Here is a 22,938-nt window from a genome sequence, read left to right as displayed (position 1 = left end):
TATCCTTGAAGTAAATGAGGGAGCCATCATCCAGACTATGTCATGGACATAAAGTTATAAATAAATTTCGTCTGATATCTGCTAGAAGAAGTTTCATAGGGGTAGGGGTGTGGCTCAGTGGTAAAGTTCTATCTAAGCATGTGCAAGACCCTGGATTCCATCCCTGACACATTCCAAAAAAGAAAAAAAAATTTCATTGCATGTAAGAACTCCTTTCAGTGCATTTTAACTTCTGAAAACTCTTGATTCCAAGAGGATAGTCAAGGGCAGTTTTACTCAAAACCCAGGGAACTGTCCTTCTAACAGCTATCCACTAGGCTCTTTGGACATTACTACAAAACCACCATTATTCCAAAACCCGAGCATCTTTTATAGCATTTCTAGCCTACTGTGTTCTAGCAGAGAGTTTGGTATCACTTCCTCATCAACATGAGTGTTCAGCAGCTAGCCGCCTGCCATTGGTGCGGTAGAGAAAGGTGCTCCTCCCCAGAGCAGCCGGTGGAGATAGAGGGACTCTCCAGTAAAGGTTGTTTGATCAGCCAGTGGGCGTCGCCTATGCTGGAATCTGCTTGAATTTAGAGACTTCTTAGTCTGTGGGCAGATGCGTGTTGTAGGTTAAAGCAACACAAATGGGGACAGGGTGAGTTAAGTTTTTGTTGCTTTGAGCAAATCAATTCAACCCACATTTACTGAGACCCACTAAGTCTCAGTCTCCGTGCTGGGTTCCTCAAGAGCTAAGGAGAGAGCAGAATGAAGGCATTGGCATTGTCACACACAAAGGGACGAGACTCTGGCTCACGGTATATTAAATCTAGGAGACCTAAGATGTCCTTAAGGTCCAATTCCTCCTGTAACAAGGAGCAAACGTGTTTAAAATGGTAGAGATGGTTTTGGAACCAAGATTCAAGCTAACATCTGAACACCAGTTCAGGTTTAAAATATTTAAGATAGAAATTTGTTTGGTATTCATTTATTTATGTTCCTCATAAATTAATAAGCTCCGAGTTACAACCATTCTGCAATAATCCTACCTCACAATTATACAGAGATTGAGTGGATTAACCAAGATGGCGCAGATCTACTCTCCCAGTCTGTGTTTTCAGATATACAAGCTTAAAAACATCACACACTTCATGCTTAGGGTATCATGGAAAGGACCACCAACTCAACCTGCTTACACAAAAGAGACCTTCACAGAGATGTCTAATGAAGCTGAGGGACCTCCTTGCAGCAGACAATTAATGACATTCATTGGCCCATGTCACCTCCTTCTAATGGCACTTCAACATTCTTCTGGGAGTCATTCCACTGACTTGGTGGAACTGCAGGCAAGGTGCCTTCTTCTCTCACCAAGGAGTGGGTAGCTCACCCACAGGCCAAGTACAGGCTCTCCCAGGCAGAAGAATGCAGAGGCTGAAAAGAGTTGGAAGGGACTCATTTTGGTGGTGGCATCTTTATAGCCTAAATACTACTTCTTGATAAAAAAGCCCCAGAGTTACTATTATTCTTATGTTTTTTAAAACATGGCAGTCCAGTGTTCTGAAATCTGGGAGCTACCCACTGCTACCTACAGCTAGCTAGCTTGCTTGCTTATTTGCTTTCTTCCCTCTTTCAAGTTCACTTGAGTTGATTTTTATTGCTCTTCTAAGAAAAGCACCCCATTTATACTGAGTCCAAAAATGCAGATCTTCCATTTCAGAGGGTAGGAGACGCCATAATTTGCTCATGTTAGATCAGCAATCATTTATGGGTGGATGTTTGAATGTCCTATAGCATCTAGTTGGGAATGTGAAACTCTCGGAGAATATTGTTACAGCTATGTATTGAGAATACATTACTTTCCTAAATATAAGGAAACAGAAAAAACAAACATCTCCATACATCTTGGTTAGTTGACTTCTCACATTAGCTAGAACCCTTTGTCAGAAAGTATCCATGTACCTAAGTCCTATGTGAATGATCAAAATTCATGCTGGCGACTCCCTGGTCCTATTACGATCTGAATTAATTTATACATCATCATCAAACAAAGAATACATTAGCAGGGTGCGGTGGTGCACCCTGTAATCCCAGTGTCTAGGGAGGCTGAGGCAGGAAGATAGAAAGTTTAAAGCCAGCCTCAGCAACTCAGTGAGGCCCTAAGCAACTTAGGGAGACACTATCTCAAAACAAAACATAAAAAAGGGCTGGGGATATGGCTCAGTGGTTAAGCATCGCTGAGTTCAATCCCTGGACAGAACAAAATAAAACAAAAACAAAAACAAAAATCCACAAAACATTGTACTCACTTCATTTCTTAAAAACATTGTTTTAGATGTTGACAGACTTTTATTTTATTCATCTACTTATATACGGTGCTGAGAATCGAACCCAGTGCCTCACACCTGCTAGGCAAGTGCTCTGCCGCTGAGCCACAACCACAGCCCCACTTACTTCATTTTAATGTAATGAATTTTGTTTGAAAAAATTATAATATTCATCCTTCAGTATTCTGGTTTCTCCAGTAAGATCAACCAGAGCACTAGACTCCTGTAGAGAGCTAGAGAAGACACAAAGTCATCAAACATTCTTGTCCAAAGAATATTGTTCTGGTCAGGTGAGCTCTCTGTCTCTCTTTCTGTGGGCATCGGGAAGGACATGCAGTCTGGTGAGGAGGGAGACCAGTCTTCAGGTCAGGAAGTTACACTACAGAACCAACCCAGGCAATCAACAGGGAGCCTGGTCCCCCAGAAGGACCACCCCACACCCAGTCTGACTGCACTGGGCACATGGGTACCGTAGGATCCTCAGTCTGCTTCTGGCCCTGTCTGTCTGTCTACCCACAAGGTCTTGTTGAAGTGAACAATAATTTCCAGCTACTTCCATCTCTACCTTAGCATTTTCTTTTGCTTTAAAATGTGATCTCCTATGACTTACTGAGATGGTCTTCTAATACTGGGTCTAAAGAGCTCTCTTTCAGTTATTGGAACGATTTCCTACTGGAAAATGCCAACCCTCTGCCTCCCAGTTTTGTGGCTGAAATGTAGTTGAAGGGGCACATCTGAGTTCTGTGTTGGAAGAGCACATGGTATCTGATTCTTGCTGGTGGCACTGCCGAAAGTCTCTGCTCCTCGGTGGAGCTGGCCAAAATGACCTGTTTTCACAGTGTTTAATCAACTGGGGTCAGGTGCCAAGAGGTGGTCTGCCCCAGAAGCTTCTTTCCTAGAAGAAGGCAAGCATTGGTGCAGTGACACTTAGAAACTCCCAAAGAGCTGAAGTTTTTGAGAAAAAAAAAAGTTCCTTAGCAATATAGTTATCTCTGCCAACAGAGAGACTGGGACCAGAGTTCTCTTGCTTCCTCATCAGAACTCAGAAAGGGCAGCCACACAGTTAGGTGAGAAGGCACAGCTGGCAACAGAAGATTTGTATCACACCTGTCAGGTATGTCAATAATCCATCCTGAAACTCAGGAAAGCCTGCAAACTGTCTAACTTGAAATTGCATTAATAATAGTAGCAAAAAAAAAAAAAAACAAAAAACAAAAATAACCACCTAACCCAACAATAACCCTACATAATGTTGAATTCATAGATATCTTATTAAAGAGGAAAACAGCAAGCAAATTTGGAAGTCCCTTTTAAAATGTAGACTTCTGGTTGTTATTTTTTTTTTTAAAAAACAAACAAACAGAAGTATAAGGGTGTCAACTAAATCTGAATTCAATCCAAGAGGTCGTGCCTCGCGCGTCCTGCATATTACACATGAAATGTTCTTGGATGCATTTTAGCGAGCATTAAGGGTGAAATTAGAAAGGCTTAAGACTCTGAGGCAATTTCCCGTTAAAACTGTCAGCTCTTGTTTGTTGCAGGAGCTTCTGGGAACTGTTTAAGTCACCATAGCTCTTGTGTTGTTTTTTATAAGAAACCAAAGAAGTGGATGACATTTTTACATTTTGTGGGTAAGGAGCAGACGCCATTCTTTTCTCCACAGCACAGACACACTTTTTGGGTGTTGGCCCCACGAAGCTCCCCGCCACAGAGCTGCACCATCTTGAAGCTTGAAAACAGGAAAGGAGCCCCGTCCTTCCAGCTGACACCCCTGGAGGTGTCGAGCTGACCCACACAGCTCTCTCTACCATGGAAGGGATACAAAGCATTTCTGGAAGATTCTACATTATTCCAGAAGAGTTACCAGGCGTATTCCCACACCTGTATGGGCACCCAGATGCACACCTAAACACAGACAGAAGTCCCTTGCATCCATGCTTCATGCACCCATGTGTGAACCCCACGATTGGTGCACCTGCTTCAGCCCAGCTGTATCGAGGACATTTGGTAGGGTGATTTAGGTGGTGCATAGGAATCTCCTCCTCGGGGTTGGAAAACTCTTTTCTCTTGGGCAGGCAATTCAAGGTGAGGTTTCAGAGGACGTGGCAATGCAGGGTTTTCCCTTTTTCTCCTCGCAGAATACCTTTTCTGTAATTTTTTGGTAAACAAAGGATAAGACCCATCTCTGACACAGCAGCGGATTTGTTCCGCGTTATAATCCTTGGCTTACAGGCATCGTGACAATTATGAGGCTTTAGGAACTGCTGATATCTACTTGGGCTTTCAAGAGAGAGAAAACTTTGGAAAAAGAAGATATTTTACGCTTCACATGTCTGACAAGGGTGTGTGGGGCCAATTTACAGCAGGGGCTTAATATATTTTTGATGAAAATTGCTGCAATGTGGCACACAGATTAAAGAGAAAACAGCTATTTTGTAATGACAGCAGTAGATTCTGAAATGAAGCCCAGCTGGTGCGAAGATCCTGCATGGATTTCAAGAGATGTTCCCCTCTTTGCAGGCTTTATGCAGCGTTTCAAATCCCTCCAGGCCTCAGTAACTTATCAGAGTTTTCTACGGGTGAGAATCTATGGCTCCAATCTCCAAAGGGATTGGTTCTTTTAAATGGAAACTTCAGCTAGATGAACGTGTTGAAAAGCCAACCATCAACATGGATTCACACGGGCCATGGTGTAGCTCTTTCCACCAGAGTTTACGGTAAGCATCTCATATTACAGTGCGCCAGAAGCAGGTTCTACTTCTCTGTACCAGCAATATGTCAATATTCACAATATGAATGGGGTGTTTCCCTCCCTCCCTCCTTTCCTCCCTTCCTCCCTTCCTTCCTTCTCCTCTCCTCCGCTCCCCCTTCCCCCCACCCTTTCCTTTCTTTACTAGGGATTGAAGGTGCTTAACCATCAAGCCACATCTCGAGACTTTTTATGTTTTATTTTGATACAGGGTTTTGCTAAGTTGCTTAGAACCTCTCTAAGTTGCTGAGGTTGACTTTGAACTTGCACTCCTCCTGCCTCAGCCTCTTAAGCCACTGGGATTACAGGCGTGGGCTACCATGCCCAACCATAATATGTATTTTTAAAATGATCACAAATCCAAAGAGGAAGGGCATCCACTCCAGCAAAGCATGGCATGTGACATATAGCAAGAATGAATGCAGGACTGGTGACCTGCATTTGAAGACAAAGACCCAGCAGTGAGTTTTCCCAGACCTTATTTTGCACCTGAGCAATGGAATCGGTCCCACGGAGCCTTAGGTAGGGTTATTTGGGTTCCTTAAACTCAACTTCCTCATCTGAAAAATGGGGATTATCTGCTTCATTCTTATGATGCCTTAAAGAAATAATATCAAAGTTCCCAGGCTCTACGGGGCTCCAGGTGGGCTGGTGTGTTGAGACAGCAGTCTACAATCTGTTCTTAGGGTTGAAGAAAATATTACATATATCATACGAAACCTCTCAGTTTTATAGTTTATCTCAACTAAACTTGGCATTATTTTAAAGTAACAAAAACAGATATGTACACATACACAAGTGGATATTTAACTAATTAAAGCACAGGTCCACGATGGTGGTGGCCATCTAAACAGTGAATGTGTGGGCAGGTTGGTGCTGCGGGGCACTGGCTGGGGGTCAGGAGAGCCAGGGAGACGCCACAGTGAGGCCCACTTACAAGCTAACGTCCTGTGGCACTGAGAGATGCGTTTCTTCAGCAAGTCAAGGGCAGGTAATAAAAGAGATGAAAAGAGCCTGAATCCAAACAGCACATCCTTGGAGGAAGGGTGCTCCCCCCTCCGCAAGCACCCTGGGTCTGAGGGTATTGCTGGCTGGCCCAAGAGCACACCGTGGCGAAGACCGCCAGTTACCTTTTAGGAATAGACTCTAGAGTAAACTGATATAATGGTTGAAACTTGCTATAAAAGTACTTTGACAAGGGGCTGTAGATGTCATTCAGGGGTAGAGTACCCCCAGGAGGCCCCTGGGTTCAAGCCCCAGCACCTCAAAAATAAAAACAAAAACAAAACACATGCACAAATTTTCAACAAGAAGAAAAAAAAAATAAATGAAACAAATACATATTCCTGGCCTTCATAAAAAATTTATAGCTATAACATTCAAAGGTAACAGATGGACTTTGTTTGGATCCTGACTGACCATACAAAACAGTTTTTGAAACAATGTTAATGTAGATGAAGTACTAACCATTAATTTTTTAAAGTGTGATAATGACATTGTGACTGCCTGAGAAACTGGCCATATTTTAGAATTGGATCATGCACATAAAATGTAGGGGTGAAGTGACCTGAAGTCTAGCGCTCACCTGAAAAAACTCAGACACACACACACAAGCAGAGAGGGACTGATCAATGAAGTGTGGCAATACCTTAAGAACTGATTTGGGGCAGAATTTCTATGGGGGCTCATAATACACTTATATTGTGTAAATTTTTTCATCATAAAGTAAGAAAAAAAAAATCACTACTCATTCTGAGCCCTGGTGCCCAATATTCAAAATGAGTGGTACATCTTGGGTTGAGCCACATGAAATTGCCATCTTTCTAACTCAAAATTTGCCATCGTTGTTGTGTATTTGCAGCTAGGGGTGGGAGGTGTGGCTTAGTGGCAGAGCACTTGCTTAGCATGAGTGAGACCCTGAGTTCCATCCCTAGCACTGAAAATAAAACAACCCCAGACCCCAGACTGGTTGAACTCAACTCAGTCCCACAGCCTTCAAAGCCATGTTCATCTCTATGTTCTACCCATAACCCCAGACAGGTAAACTCTGTGGCAAGTTCATAGTTTTGTGCAAGACTCTCCAGGGATGTGCTGGGCACAAGTTAGATAGCTATCTACCCTCGTCCATTGACTGGTTCCTGTTGCAACTGCATGGTAAAGCGTGGTGCAGAGAGAAAGTCAAGACAGAGGCTCTGCTGTGACCTGTGTGGCCGTATGGCTGAACCCCCTGCCCCTGCCTGCCCATCACTGGTCCTGCTGCTTGTCCACGTCAGTCACTCAGGGGTCTCCCTTACACACGTATCGCGTCGCTCATGGCCTACGAGGTAAAACAGATCTGGATCAACCCACAGACTCTGCCTCCCCCGCAGTGCAGATGGGAGAAGCCTTTAAAGTCAGATATTCCACTGATTTCTAAATTCAGTCCTAGCCTTGCTTCCAAAATTAAACAAAATAATAAAACTACTTTTGGTATTGTACTTCAAAATAGCAAAAGTTGTCCAATTTAACAGCTGTGTATCAACATGTCGCTTCTAATCCTGATCCTCTTCGGGGCCCACTTGTGGCCTTCACCCATTAAATTTGGTAAATTTAAATATCTTATCTAATAAGTTCAATTTTCTGAAGTGGGAAGATTAAAAGCAGCTGAATCCCTTGGTCTGTAAGTAATTAGTTTAGGCACTAAAGCAACTAAACTTATGGGCAAGGTTTTGAGTTCCCCAGCTTTCTTCTCTGTCCTGTGGCTAATAAGAACATTCCGACCCTGGCCGGCCTACTGCAGGCCCTGATCCCCTATGCTCAAAGCGTGCGTGAGCACTTTTAGAAGCCTGGCCTTTATTCTTCAGGGCTGAGCAGTGCCTGTCTGTTTGTGAAGTACTACCCAGAATTAAATGACCAACTTCTAAAGCCATTTATGTCCATGAGTTAAAACTGCTTTTATCTACTTGGGATCAACAATCCTATAAGTGATTCTTTCAAGGAAAACTATCCCAACACTATCAATCAACCTAATGCTACCAATTGCCTAATGATAAGGTAACTATTCTGCTTTCAAGGTTGAAGCAACTGAACTCAGAAAATAACTAGACAAGGGTTCATAGATAAAATGGATATTAAGTAAAAATGGATGGCTAGTGAAAACCCTTTGGTAGTGAGAGGGAGACTCTCACTCTCCAAGGAAGGCAATTAACTAATTTTTCTTTCTGTCCTAAGTTGATGCATTACCAGGTTCATGTAAGGACATCCGAAAATCAGTTTATGAATTAGAAATAGCTCCAAAGAGGAGCTGGACAGGAAGAAGCTAGACTCTCATTTTCCCTCCAGGTTGAATTGATCCACACCTTCTGTAGAAGAAACTGAAGACCAGATTTCAGAACACGTCTGTCCCCTCCTATATCATGAGATGGGGGGATGACAAAACCCAGCTACAGCTGATTTCAATTGCAGTGCTTTACAATTATTTGTTCACCGGGAGGGGTCCAGTAAGCCCTGTGATTTAGATTTAAACAGAAGCAAATGCATTTTCATATCTGCCCTCTTAAGTTTCAGAAGTAAGGGAAAGAGAAAGAAAAGGGGAATGGTATTTATAATGTGAATCTTTATCTAAAAAAAAAAAAAAACCACTGGACAACAAAGGGTTCTATTTTCTTTGTCAGGCTAAAGACTATATATTGATCTATGCCCCAAATAATTTCATTTTAGGAAAGAGAAGAATCAGGCTATATGTTCAGGCTTTAACAGCCCATGATTTAAAAAAATGTTACACGCATCACCCAAAGTGAATATTCTTGAACGTTCTCTGGCCACGTTTTGGGTGCAGAAAGGGAGGCGTGGTCAGGACAGGGAGATGGTCAGTTCTGTGTCTAGATTTGTTTCACGATGGCCCGTCCCATCTTCTTTAAGAAGGCAAAGAGAATCACGCAGAAGCCTGTGTGAGAGCGCACAAAAGCCAATTTACAGATTCTTCCTTTCCATCCATGAACTCTGGGGCCGTCAGGAACACCTATGAGCCTCGGAGCTGATCTGATGATGATGACAACTAAAGAAGGAGAAGAGAACTATGTAACTCGCTGGGACTTGTAAAGTTCCTGTTTTAAAAGTTGTGCAGATCAGAGAAAGATTTTAAAAAGAGTAGAAAAGAGAAAGGGCACCTCTTGAGTTGCCATCTGGACCCCAGCAATGTGAAGGCCTTCACCACTGCAAGCCTGGGCAGAGCAAGCAGAACCCCAAGGATCAGAAAGATCCCCGAGTTAGTTTCTTTTGAAAACTCAAGTCAGCTTTCGTTTTTGAAAGGAACGGGAGATAATGACTAAAACCATGGCAGACTAGTTTTATTAACAGCCCTATCCCCCAAATGAATAATAATCGGAGACAATGAGTTATGCTACCCTGTAACTGGATTTCGTAGATTTGGCAACCAGTAATCCTGTGGAGGAGAGATGGGGTTGGCAAACTGTATTGGATAACTACAGTATCTTTGGACCGTATTTGCGAAGTTGGAGGAAATCCTGACAGAAGCAGAGAATGACATTTTGATCCGTATTAATGAGATGTATTCAGGGAGTTGGTCTGGCCATGTTGGGTTCATCTAATAGACCAAGATGGAATCTGCTTAGTTCTTAGAAATAACCATGCTTCTAAATACCGGTAGCTAGGAGCCTGCTATGAGACAGAGCAGTTTTAATGGCAAAGCCCACTTTAGCACCCTAACCATCTTGAGACCTCTTCCTAAGAGGATATTGAAGGGCCAGATGTGACTCCAGGGGTGGTAGGCCAAGTAAATATGAGACACCCAGCTTAATTTGAATTTCAGATTCACAATTTATACTACACTTTCATACACATACTAAAAATTATTTGTTGTTCAAGTGAAGTTCAAATTTAACTAGACCCCTCCCTCCTCCCCGATTCTGGTAATCTCATTCTCAAGTAACTTCCCCCAGGGTAGGGCTGAGCTATACCACTGCTCAAGGATGGAGCCAAAGTCGCAGAGAGGGGGAAGGAGACATCAAACATGGGCTTTTTTTCCAATAAAAAGAAGTCCCGAAGTGAAGATGGCAAAACTGAGAACAGATTTCAGACTTGGATGAGCATCCTGGGGAGACCTAGACTGCAGAGAACAGAAACAGGCACCTGTGGACACAGGTCTGAAGTGGCCATTCTGCAGAGGATCAGGAGTGGATCTGATGACCATGGTAGGAAAGTTGTTCAATGAGAAGAACAGATGAGAAAAAGTACAGTCCTGTTAATTCCCAATTCTGCAGGCTGCAGCAGGTCTGGGCTCCCCACAGATGAGTTCCCAGTTGCCCCAGAAGCCTTAAGCAGGGGGGGGATAATGGACAGATTGATGGTTCCCCTCAGAACAGGGCAGAGTGTGTGAGTCAGGGGCTGTGGTCTGGTTGTTTCTGAACACCAAGGGTTCTCTTTCAATCCTAGGCCTCAGGTCAGCATCATATTACATAAGCTGGGGAGCTCCAACTCCCCTGCCCCGTGGGTTCAGTTGTACTTTGGATGGGTAGATAGAGGGCAGGGTGGAAAGCCGAAGCTACCCTGTAACTGGAGACCTTTAGGATGGAGCATGTTGGTCCTCAAGTTGGTAGAACTGCCTACTTCTAACATGCGCCTCTTCCCAAGCCCATGTTTCTTTCTTTTTTTAAAACTTGTTCTTTTTAGTTATACATGACAGTAGAGTGTATTTTGACATATCATACATCCATGGAGTATAACTTCCCATTCTGGTGGTTGTACATAATGTGGAGTTACGCAGGTGGTGCATTCATCTATGAACATGGGAAAGTGATGTCCGATTCATTCTACTATCGTTCCCATTCCCATCTCCCTCACTTCCCCCGTCCTTCTTTCTCCTTTAATGGATATAAATATACATTATACATTATGGGGTACCATGTGATGCTTTGATAAATGTGTACATCAGAATAATTTTAAAGGTAGTGCTGCCAGATATAAGATTTAATTTGTTTTAAGCCTACTTTACCATAGTCTTTCAAAGATTACAGACTATCATTTTTTGGGGGGAGTGGGTAGGGAAAATATTTTATAAAGTAAAACAAACAAAAACAGATCCCCTATTAGGAAGTTCTAAGGGTTACCTGTTCTTGGGTGTAACATCATAAAGGGGAGTTTTGTCAGAGGGTGCTTGGGTGACATGTGAGTTAATGGTCACATTTGCTATCAAAACAGTAGAGAGGGCTCATTAGTGTAGCGAGGCTGGCTCTGGTGGAGAATGAGGTGCTGGTGGGCACAGGGTGGCAGGTGAAGACTACTAATGCTGCCATCTGACTCCACTGTGCATCCCCTACCCCGATTCCCCCCAAGTCAGGATGAGAACAACAGCAGTCTCTAGCACGTTACAGTTTATGAAGTACCTAGGTATGTACACACACACACACACACACACACACACACACACACTCTCTCTCTCTCTCTCTCTCTCTCTCTCTCTCTCTCTCTCTCACAGCATCTGGCTATATCCTCTTGGAAGCCCTGTGAGATAGGTCTCATCTCTGCAACCCGACTTCACAGAAGAGAACACTGAGGCCAGAGTTGAACACTTTGCTCAGGGTCACACAACTGGTGAACCCAGAACCAAATCTCAACTTAGGGGCTAGACTCTAAATTCCAGCACACCCAGGTCACATGATGCACACACACCGGGTGAGCAAGGATCAGACAGACTCTCACAGGGAGTGCCTAGAAAAAGCGGGGGATCCAGGGACCCAACTTCCTGCCCTGGCTTTGCCCCGCAGAGCTGTGTGTCCGAGGCTCCATCTCCCCAGCAATTTGGGCCCTCCTGTTCTCATCTGACAAATAAGAGGGTTGGAGCAGTGCAGTCACTCTCAGCAAGTTTTAGGGTCTTAGACAACTGGCCAGCACATTGCTGTAGTTTGGATCTGGATTGTCAAAGGTGTGGTCCCGGTGTGGCAGTACTAGGAGATGGTATTAGGAGATGGTAGAGACAAGTGGGGTCTGGTGGGAGTTCTTTAGGCCACTAGGGCATGCCCTCAAGAGGGGACGGTGGGACCTTGATCTCTTTCTCTCTTGTTTTTCACTTTCCAGTCACGAGGTGAGTGATATTGTCCTACCATATGTTCCCACCATGATGTGCCACCGTACGCCCACAGCAATGGAGCTAACCAATCATTCACAGAAACCTCTACAACTCGGAGCCATAATAACCCTTTTTCTCTTTATAAGTAGATTATCTCAGGTACTTGTTATAGTGACAGGAAGGTCACATGTGAAATTCAGCTACCCATTCTTTCCTCAGAAAAACGTGGACAGACACATGCCATCTCTCTAACAATGTTGGGATCCCAGTAGACTAGATGGCTTGGGCTAGTTGATTTTTAAGGTCATTTTACACTCTAAAATATCCCCTTTGTTCCTTCCCTCTTTCCTTGCTTTCTTTTTAGAAGTAGGGTCCAGGATCCTGCTATGTTTCCCAGGCTGTCCTTGAACTTGTGGGCTCCACTGATCCTCCTGCCTCATCTGCCTGGGTAGCTGAGATGATAAATGTGGGTTACTGTGCCTAGTGATAATGCTCTCTCTGTAAGCATATTAATTTAAATTGCCTGTAGTCTCATAGTTGGACACTAAAATGTTTACTTTTGTAGCAGGAAAAAGTATGTCTGGGGAAATCAAAAGGTATGTTTTACTGAGCTCAGGCCTGAGACTTAACTTAGAAGTCTTGACTTTAGAATAATAGGGAATAACATGTCTAGAACATTATTTGGTAATAACAAATAACAATTTTGTTTAAAAGTGAATTTATTATAGGCATGTAGCTCATTTATTCCTCATTTTCTCAAGGACTAAGAGTAGCATATTACGAGGGATAGTCACCGGTGGTGATATGAGAATAGCGGCTGGGCATTTCTTATCTGAGAAATAAAACCTTAAAATGAGTTAATTTAATCCAATTAGTTTTCAGATGGAAATTATTTAATTACTAATGACTTCTAGCTTGTCAGGTTCTGTTGGGTTTTTGCAGTGTGTAACCCCAATCTAGCTAATCAGGATCCTCCTTTTAAAAATGCCACTTTGCCATGATTTCAGAAGCAAAAATAATTAAACATTTGTGTTACCCAAGAACAATCTTAATAAGAAATGAATATGAACCATATGAAAAAACTTAGAGAATCATTAAAAAAAAAAAACTTGAGTAAATGGAGATATATTTCATTTCTGAATGGAAAGACTGGATATTGTAAAGATGTTCATTCATCCCAAATTATCCAGTATATTTAATGTAGTTCAAAACAACATCCCAGAGGAATTAATAAATATAATGAAATGAAATGTTTTTCTAGTTATTCTGGAAAAATCAACTGGGAGAGGAGCTAAGGAACTTGAAGGAGAATAATTGAGATATTAAAATCTACCCATCACCTTACAAATAGGAGACAGAGCCAGTAGGAGAAGAATTGGAAGGTCAATGGAAAAGACACGTAGTTCAGAAACTGCTTAAAAGAATCATTATCTGTTAAAAATATGGGGAAAGGAAGGATTATTAGTACTAGACCTCACAACGACCCCAAAATACATTTCTGAAAATCATCTGTAAAAAAAAATAAACTCCTCTAAACATTTAAAAAGTCAATATTTAATGATTGTGGCATAGAGAAAGTCTTCCTAAGTATAAAATGAAAGTTACAAAAGAAAACCTTAATAGTTATTATTACACATAAAAATTAAAAACTGTACATAAGAATCGTAATTAAAAACAGATTAAATCTAAGTTAAAGTATTTGCAAAAATGCTAATTTGTGATATGTAAGTTTTAAAAAGAAAAATACATATATTATTGTAAAACCTGGTCAACAGGCGTGAACATTAGACAGTTTATTAATGAAAAATGCAATTTTGCCAATAATTCTTATTAATGCTCAATCTCACTAATGATCCTACAAATGCAAATTAAATTTCAAAATTTATGTTTTCACTATTATATTGCAACTCTAGAGAAAGACATAATTCTTAAAGCTGGACAAGGTGTGGTGAGAGAGCTCATTCATATGGCTGGAAAAATCATATCGATTTTTCTAGAAACCAAATATACAACCCATGTCAAGATCCTAAAAAATTTGTTAATCACTTCCAACCCAGCAATTGTTCTTCTAAGCATCTAATACAATAAAAAAAACCACCAGAAATTCCACTTAATATTTGTTTAGAAGAATGTTTGTAAACAAAAAAAAAAGTAAACTAAAATGTTCAACAAGAGAGGATAGATTAAATTTTAAATAATTTATGGTATAGTGATACCAGGGAAAATTAGGCAGACATTAAAAATCATGTTTTATAAATAATGTTTAATGACCAAGAAAAAAATCTCAGTAAGAGAAGTGAAAATGTAAGGTTATTACACCAACTGCTGTATGATTAATGCTGTATAAATCAAGACCTTATAGGAATAGAAATAATGACTGCGATGAATTAGTTCCAAGTGATATCTGAGTATTTATCTTGAATGGTATGATTATGCACGATTGAAAAAAACACTATGTTTTCTAAATTTCTAAAACAAACAAACTGTTTAGAATTAAAATATCATGTAAACAGTAATTTTTAAAAATTCCCAGTAATAATTTAGAAAGACACTATATATTCAATGGCAAACTAGATCAGAGGTCTCATCACCGGTTTCCATTCTAGTTCCTTATTTGCCACAATGACCCTAAACAAGTCATTAGTCTCTCTAAGCTTTGGTTTCTCAGCTTAAAAAAATAACAACTGATAATACTCACCACAGAAAAACTGTTTTGCAAACTGTAAGCTATCATTGCAATATAAGCCATTATTATTAGGTAATTTTGTGTGTGTGTGTCTGAGTTTAGCATTCCAACCTAAGTAGAACTTGTAGATTAAAGCAAAAATTTACTAATCCATATCTGAGAAACCCAAATTCTGAAAATCTTAACATTTATGTCCTTGTTCCGTCACACACAGGAACCGTTTTGTCATAGATTATCATGGTACATACACATGCTGATCTGTAATAACTGGCTTGGTAGCCAAGAGAGGAGTGATACATTACATCTAGGGTTATTGGTGAGTAGGTAAAAGAAAGATAGAGCCAAGGACGGATGGTGTTTTAGTCAGCTTTTTTCACTGCTGCAACTGAAAGACCTGACCAGAACAATTGTGCAGGAGGAAAAGTTTATTATAGGGCTGAAGGTTTCAGAGGTCTTAGTCCATAGGAGGCCGGCTCCATTCCTCAGGGCTCAAGGTGAGGCTGGACATCATGGCGGAAGATTGTGGCACAGGGAACCAGCTCACATGATAATCAAGATGAGAGAGTCTCCACTCTCCAGATACAATATATATACTCCAAAGCCACGTCCCCAGTGACCCAGCTCCTGCAGCCACACCCTACTGCTTCAGTTACCACTCAGTTTATCCCTATCAGAGGATGAAGTCACTGATTGGGTTAAGACTCTTATAACCCACTCATTTCTCCCTGAATCTCCTTGTATTGTTTGACACATGAGCTTTTGGGGGACTCCTCACATCCAAACCATAACAGATGGCCTGAGCTGAGATGCCGTAGGACACCACAAAGGTGCCCCAAACACCTGGTGCCTCAGAGGCAGAAGCAAGGTGGCGGGATGCACCTTCTTCTCTGCCTGGGGTAGGTCGGGGGAACTGTTCTTTGCTCTCCTTCTGAAGTCAGATCATTGGTGTCAAATTGGGAAGTAAATTTAAAAGGCTGACATTATTATTAGCTTGACAAAGGCGGAGTGGGCTGTGGGCATACGGCACATAAATGATGACGATGCACTCCACCTTTGATGGATTTTCTCATCGACAAAACAAATGACCATGAATTTGAGCCTGGCAAGTCCCACGGTCAAAGGCAGCACTGATTCACAGCGAGGGCCGTTCCTCGGTCAGGACTGCGGGGTGCAGCGGGAAAGGTGCAGTCCATTTAGCGCTGGCTGTTCCCACCCTCTCTTGCTCTTCATCCGTGGGCACACGCTGAGGAGAGTGGTGACCTACAGTGTGTGCCGAGGGGCCAGGCATTCATTTGTCAGAGAAGATGGGCAATTTTCCTGACTTTCCAAGCTGTATTCATAACACAACCTCGAACTCTACTTACCCATCATTCATGCATCCATCTCTCCTTTCACGTACTCATTCATCCATCCATCTGTTCATTCATTCTTCAAACAGCTCTGCGTGCCTGGGGGAGCCCCCTCCCCCAACATCTCTGGTGGCCTCAATATTTTCAATGAACATACATCAGCCTACAAGTGAAGGGCGTGTATCACGGGCCTGTGGCCAACCGCTGCAGGCAGCGTACCACTTTTAAGCCCTGTTATTTGATTATCGCCATCTTTATTGGCCACAGAGGGGAAGGGATATTATAGCTTTGTGGCTTTTGAGAGTTGGGTCCTTAGTGAACTGCCAAGCCTCAGCAGCAGCTCCCAGATCACAGGATGGGGGATTTTTATGACCACATCTCAGTTCTCACCAGAAAAAGCAAAAAGAAGGAAGCGGGCGGCACATGACAGAACACGCAGCCACGGAGGAGCCGACAAAGCCAAGTCCTCCTCACTCTCTCGCTGACTTCTGTGTTCTTTCCCTCCCGCTCTTCCTGTCCACTCTCCTGACATCCCCTCCCAACCTGTATTCCAGAAGAATCTGAATTGGCTCAACCTCAAAGGCAAGGCAACATCACTGTTTACTAGATTCCGTATCATGCTTTTCTTAAAAAAAAAAAAAAATGCTGCACGAAGCCCACCCCTCAGTGAGCCCCGGGAAGAGAGGAGCATGGGAACATGGATGGGCGCAGGGTGTGTGTGTGTGTGTGTGTGTGTGTGTGTGTGAGAGAGAGAGAGAGAGAGAGAGAGAGAGGGAGGGGGAGGGAGAGGGAGGCGGGGGAGGGGGAGGGGGAGGGAGGGAAGCAGGAGGGACAGTATGAATGGTGGCGTGTGACTCCCCCCCTGCTCTGCGCAGCCCGAGTGACTCTCCTCTCTCAGAGCAATTACTACAAATGATTTATGTGGCCAGTCAAGAGGGCCTGCCAGGGTTCTTATTTCATCTCCAGAAAAAGGAGCTCTGCTGGAATGTTATCAGGGAGCTTGGGATTAAACTGACAGCTGCCTTTTGTTTTCCTGTGAAAGAGCTTCTCTGGACTGTGGCATTCCTTTTCCACCCAGAGCCAGAGCTCCATGGAGGCACAGGCCTGCTAGCACCGGGCCTTGAGGGGAGGGGATGCAGCCCTCCTGGGGAAGGCGGGCTCTCTCCCCTTCCCTGACGCATTGGCCTTGGGAAGATGTGTTCTTGCTGTGCCTTTCAGGAAGCAGCCTGGCCCCTGCAGGATTGGAATCTTTTTCTTCTTCAATGTACAGATACCTGGGCCCTCGGTTACCCAGCTGGTTTTTGCTGGGAGAGGAAAACAAAGGTCCCTTGCATTGTAGGCTGTTGAAGTGTGACCCCTGGCCCTGGCCTCTGCTGGACTGGCACATGTCAAGTCCCAGGGAATGGGGTGGGAAACAAGGTGGGCTGTAAAACACAGGGTCACATGCATCTCACCCTTGAACCCCCAAATGCTAACAGACCACTGTGGTGTTCCTAAGGCCTGGGTGGTAGGCTCAGCTGGCCATAGCCCTTCCTGGCCCAGCTTCCTGGGTACAGGGAGTGAGGGGTCACGGGGCTGACTAAAGCAAGGCGTATCCACCCACACAGTCACCGCACACAGGTTCCAGTGACTTCAGCATAGAGCTTTGTGGATAAAAAAAATCGTAAACACAAATTGAGGGAAAGCAAGGAATCAAGAGAAGAGTGTGGTAAGAAAAGGTGGGTGGGTGGGAGGAGAAAAAAGGGGAAAGGACATAAAAGAAGATTAAGGATGATAACAAAAGCCGTGGACTCTAAAATCATGGTTATGGTGTTATATTTTCTGTGCCTTGAATTCAGACATTCTATGCATGTTTTTAGCTTTTGATTTTGAAATTTTGCATTTACTACTGTTTTGCCAAGAGGTTTTGGGTAATGTCCAAAGCAAAATCAATTTGCATCAAATCATCTGCCTGTTTGCCTGTCTGTCTGTCTGTCTGTCTATCCATCCATCCACCCCTCTATGTCTCTGCAGCACATGCTGATGGTGTGATGGATTTGGAAGTCAGCCCCCGGAAGTATCACATAGGGATCCCCCATCCCAGAGAAGGGAATTGATTATAAAGGCATATTACCTGTTAAGTGTGGGATTCTGCATTCTTGAAATGTTTTCTCCTTTATTTCTCACTATGAATCCACGAGGTAGATATTTTTTTTCTCACTTCACAGATAAGGTTTATGAATATCAAGTGATATTAACTAAGTTGCTCCTAGTGTTGGTAGACACCAGTAACTGCCCAGTGAATCTTCCTTTCCCTTTCTGCATTGGAATCATGATTGCATTCTTGCATTTGAGGAGGGATTTCCCAGCCTCCCTTGCAGCTGGGGGTGGCTGTCTAACCCAGTGTTGGCCAAGAAGATGTCTGCAGAAGCCTGGGGACTTGTGAATAGGTCTCTGCCCTTTTCTCCTGTTGCTTTCCTCTTTGTCTGCTGGCTTGGAGTACAGACATAGGCTGGGCATGAAGACACCATCTTGTGACCCCGAGATAACAAGCACAAGGATAAAAGCCACATGCTGGGATAGAAAGACTGTAAGAGATGGGAAATACATGCCATGGCAGATCAGCTGCATTTCCTCTTCTCTGCCTGTCTCGGGCTTCTTATTATGAGGGAAAATGAAACATTTGTACTATGCTGCTGTAATCTAGTGCTCCTTACATAGAGACTAATGTGGCAGAGCTGAGCTGTCTATCTAATCTAATTTACCTAAGAACATCCATCACCCAATGGTGGTCCCACCCTGTGTTTGCAGGGTGCCCTGGACAAAAGAAGGAGCGCGGGGCGATTTCTTTGATTCATACAGAGACTCGCAACTGGGGTTGTTCTAGTTACTTAGACTGCTCTGGAATTTGTGCACAGATCTCAGTGCCAGACCCAGCAAATTGTTTGGCTTTGATCATATGTGAATTTTAGACTCCTTGCTGCTGAACCAGAACATCTGACTCCTGATCCTGGGATAGCTCTAGATCACACTGCATATTCTTTAAGGAATTCTCATGCAGACCCACACCAATATGGCAACCCAAGAGGAAACATTCCCAGATGAGGAACTTGCCAAGTAACTCAGTTTTATTTTGCTGCATATAGAAATGGGGCATTCCTTAGAGAAAAGGGTCCATTCATACATTGCAGCTAAACGTGGCAAGTTGACTACATGCTTATCTCCATTTCTTTTCTGCCTTACCTACTCATATTCCACAAAAATGACCAAAGGTTGGGGGGGGGGGATCGAAAATTGTATAAAACAAAACTTCATGCAGAGTAAAAAGAAAAGTAGGCAAAAGAGGATATGAGATGCCAACATAATTTTGGAAATCAGAAAGCAGATGAATGAGTAGGAACTCATTTAGCAGAGAAAGAAAAGCTAAAATCCAAACTTTCAATGGGAAGAAAACCCAAGTAACCCAGTGCAAGTTAAAAACCTCAAAAAGCCCAGGAGTCAGGGACACAGAGCATCTCTGATGATGGGGATGTCTATGTGGCTAAAACCAGGATGACTGACTGAACATCTGTATAAGATAAAGATTTAGACTCTAACACCTTTTTCTTCATCCTGTGATGGAGTGACACACATCATCACGCAACTACAGGTTGAGTGGCCCTAGTCCAAAGGTATGAATCCCAAAATGGTCCAACATTCAAAACCTTGTGAATGCCGACGAGATACTCCAAGTGGAAAATTCACACTTGACTCATGGGCCAGGTCTCAGTCAAAACAGGCACATTAAACATGTTGTATAAAATCACCTTCAGGCTATGTATATAAGGTGCATGTGAAACATAATCCATTCCTGTTTAGATTTGGATCTCACCCCCAAGATATCTCATTATATATAAGCAAATATTCCAACCTTTGGGAAAAAAATCTGAAATACTTCTAGTTCTAAGCATTTTGGATAAGGGATACTCAACCAACATTTCTCCTCCAACTTGAAAAGTCTGTGGTTTACTCCATGAAAGTGTGGAAACAGATTTGTCATAGGGACATAAAGCACAGTGGAAGGTGGGGGTATTGAACTGTAAATGACAATTAAGTGAAAATCTACAACTCAGTGTTGAGACAACTTTATTCAGCCAAAACCTCTCTGCCACTTGGCTTCAAGAACTCTGGCAGACAGAGTCATGGCTCCTAGACAGAAGACTGGCAGATTCCTCTGGGAAATTAACCAGCCCATGAGACATGACTAATAGATCTTGGATTCCCCATGGCTTCTAAGCTAATGATCACCACTTGAGAGTCCTCATGTGTACACACAGGGCTCCCAGCTAGATTGTTAATGCCTTACTCTGACTACAAGTATCTAAGCAAAAATTATGACACAGCTGGGCCTGGTGGCATATGCTTGTAATTCCAGTGGCTCAGGAGGCTGAGGCAGGAGGATCACAAATTCAAAGCCAGCCTCAACAATTTAATGGGGCCCTAAGAAACTTAACAAGAGCCTGTCTCAAAAAAAAAAAAAAAGGCTGGGGATGTGGCTTGGTGGTTAAGTGCCTTTGATTTCAATCCCCTGGTACCAGGAAAAAAAAAAAAAAAGAGAGAGAGAGAGAGAGAGAGAGAAATTCCAGCACATTTGAGGAAAGTCTCTAACCCAAAATGCAGAGTTCAATAAACAAATGGAAAAGAGAAAGGAGAGAAAATAAAGGCAACAGAAGAATATTTGAAAAAAAAATCGATAAAATATTTTCAAAAAGAGTAAAGAAAAAGTCAACCTATGAATTAAGAATAGGATGTTAAACATTTAAAACAAACAAACTTTTAAAAAAAATTTAATTATAGAGGTACACAATATCCTTTTTTTGTTTATTTATTTATTTTAATGTGGTGCTGAGGATCGAATCCAGTGCTTCACATGTGCAAGGCAAGTGCTCTGCCACTGAGCCACAACCCCAGCACTGAAGCAAAGCTTTTTAAATTAAAAATATAATAGTAGGAACAACAACAAACTAGAGAGTGGGAAGGGAAGGTTCAGAAATATTTCAAAAGGTAGGATGAAACTCAAAGAGATGGAAAAAAGAAAAGAAAATGATAACCAGATAGGGAATCAGTTCAAAAGGTACAATATCTACATAGTAGGAGTTCCACAAAGTAAGAAGAGAAAACAGTTGAGGAAATCATTAAATTATCAATGACATTGTACAAGAAAATTTCCCAGGACCAAAGGACAAGACCCTCCCGATTGAAAAGGTCTAGAAAATTTTCTGACTGATGAATGCAAACAGGGCCACACCAGAGTACCTCACTGTAAAATTTCATAAGATCAAGAATACAAAAGAGATCCTGAACATCTGCCAAGGAATTAGAGTGGCTCTGCACTTTTGGACAGCAACCCCGGAGGCCGGATGAGATGGCATGAAGTGCTTCAGTATTCCTGCTGAAAGCTATTTACAGCCTGCAATTCTATATCCAGCCTGATGTGAGAGAGAATGAAATCTCTTTTCATATATGAAAGTCCGCAAAAATCTACCTTGCAAGTACTCTTCTTAGGAAGTGAGTAGAATATACACTTCACTTAAAATGGGAACGGAACCAAGCTGGGGAACACTTGGAATCCACAAACAAGAGATCCGGCCTTGCCCCAGTGCCAGGTCTGCAGCAGCCTTGGCACCGCAGAAGGGACCAGACTGGGGGACCTCATGAAGAAAAAGAAATGGTTTGATTACCTCATGTTCCAAATGAACTGAGAACGATGTTCACTTCTGATGAGGATTCTGTGAATGATTTCAGGATAGGAGCAGAGGAGACCCAACAAGAAATGCAACCGATACTTGCAGGAAAGCTGAGGTCGTATGCAAGAGCAATGCCATGGGAATCGACCATTTGGTTCAGCTGTGAACAGTATTTATCTAGACGTAATACACACAGACACACACACATTAAATACTAATCTCATCCAAAGTTGTGATGTAACAATAATTGGTAAGATGAAAGAAAGGTGGGTTTGAGAGGTGGAAGGATGATGGGTAAATCCCTATTTTTATGGGTCGGGAGTCAATAGGTAATTTCAAAAACACAATAATCAAGAGACAACTGGGGGAACACGCTATTTAGGAAGACAGAGGTTCATATCAGAAGAAGCGGCTGAAACACTTCAAAGATTTGGGGAACAGAAACTGTGATGGGGAACATACTTCATATACAAAGATATGAAAAATTGTGCTCTATATGTGTAATAAGAATTGTAATGCATTCTGCTGTCGTTTTTTTTTAAAAAATAAAATCAATTAATAAAAGAAAAAAGAAACTGTGATGGGGAAGGGTTGGGGCAGTGCTGATACTTTTCATCATATACACTTTGCAGAACTCATACCTAACTGTGTTGCTTAAGATACTGACCGAAGAACAAAAGAGCCAATGAGTTCCCTTGAACACCTACTCAGGATGAAGGCAGGTGGGTGTGACTAATCCCTCAGGCTTTGGCAGCCATGCTGTGAGCATTTCCCACAGGGAGAACTTCCATACTGCCAGTGTTGCTCCCAGTGAATCTGTGCCCACAGTTGTCTGGTCTTGATATGTGGCTTCTGGGTAGACAGGACCAAATTGCAATGAACCATGTGGTTCAGATAACGTTTCTGTATGCCTCCGCTGGCTGAAAGGTGGGTGCAAACCCCTAACAGTTTCTAGGCTCACAGGGTGTCCGAGAGTTTTCTGAATCCCACTTACATCTCAGTCCTGTGACTTTCCACTCTGGACTCTCTCCAGAATCGTCCAGCAAATGACATCCCTTCATTGAGTAAAGCGGGCAG

The 22,938-nt window shown here is 42.6% G+C and overlaps 1 protein-coding gene across 2 annotated transcripts in view; it reads right to left on the bottom strand.

Annotated features, from left to right (window-relative positions):
- Maml3 (mastermind like transcriptional coactivator 3) overlaps positions 1-22,938 on the bottom strand; it is a 392,101-nt gene that overhangs the window by 67,576 nt on the left and 301,587 nt on the right. The window lies entirely within an intron of this gene.

Source organism: Ictidomys tridecemlineatus, chromosome 9 (assembly GCF_052094955.1).
Source record: "Ictidomys tridecemlineatus isolate mIctTri1 chromosome 9, mIctTri1.hap1, whole genome shotgun sequence".
Lineage (NCBI taxonomy): Eukaryota > Metazoa > Chordata > Mammalia > Rodentia > Sciuridae > Ictidomys > Ictidomys tridecemlineatus.
This window is presented reverse-complemented; position numbering and strand designations above follow the sequence as displayed.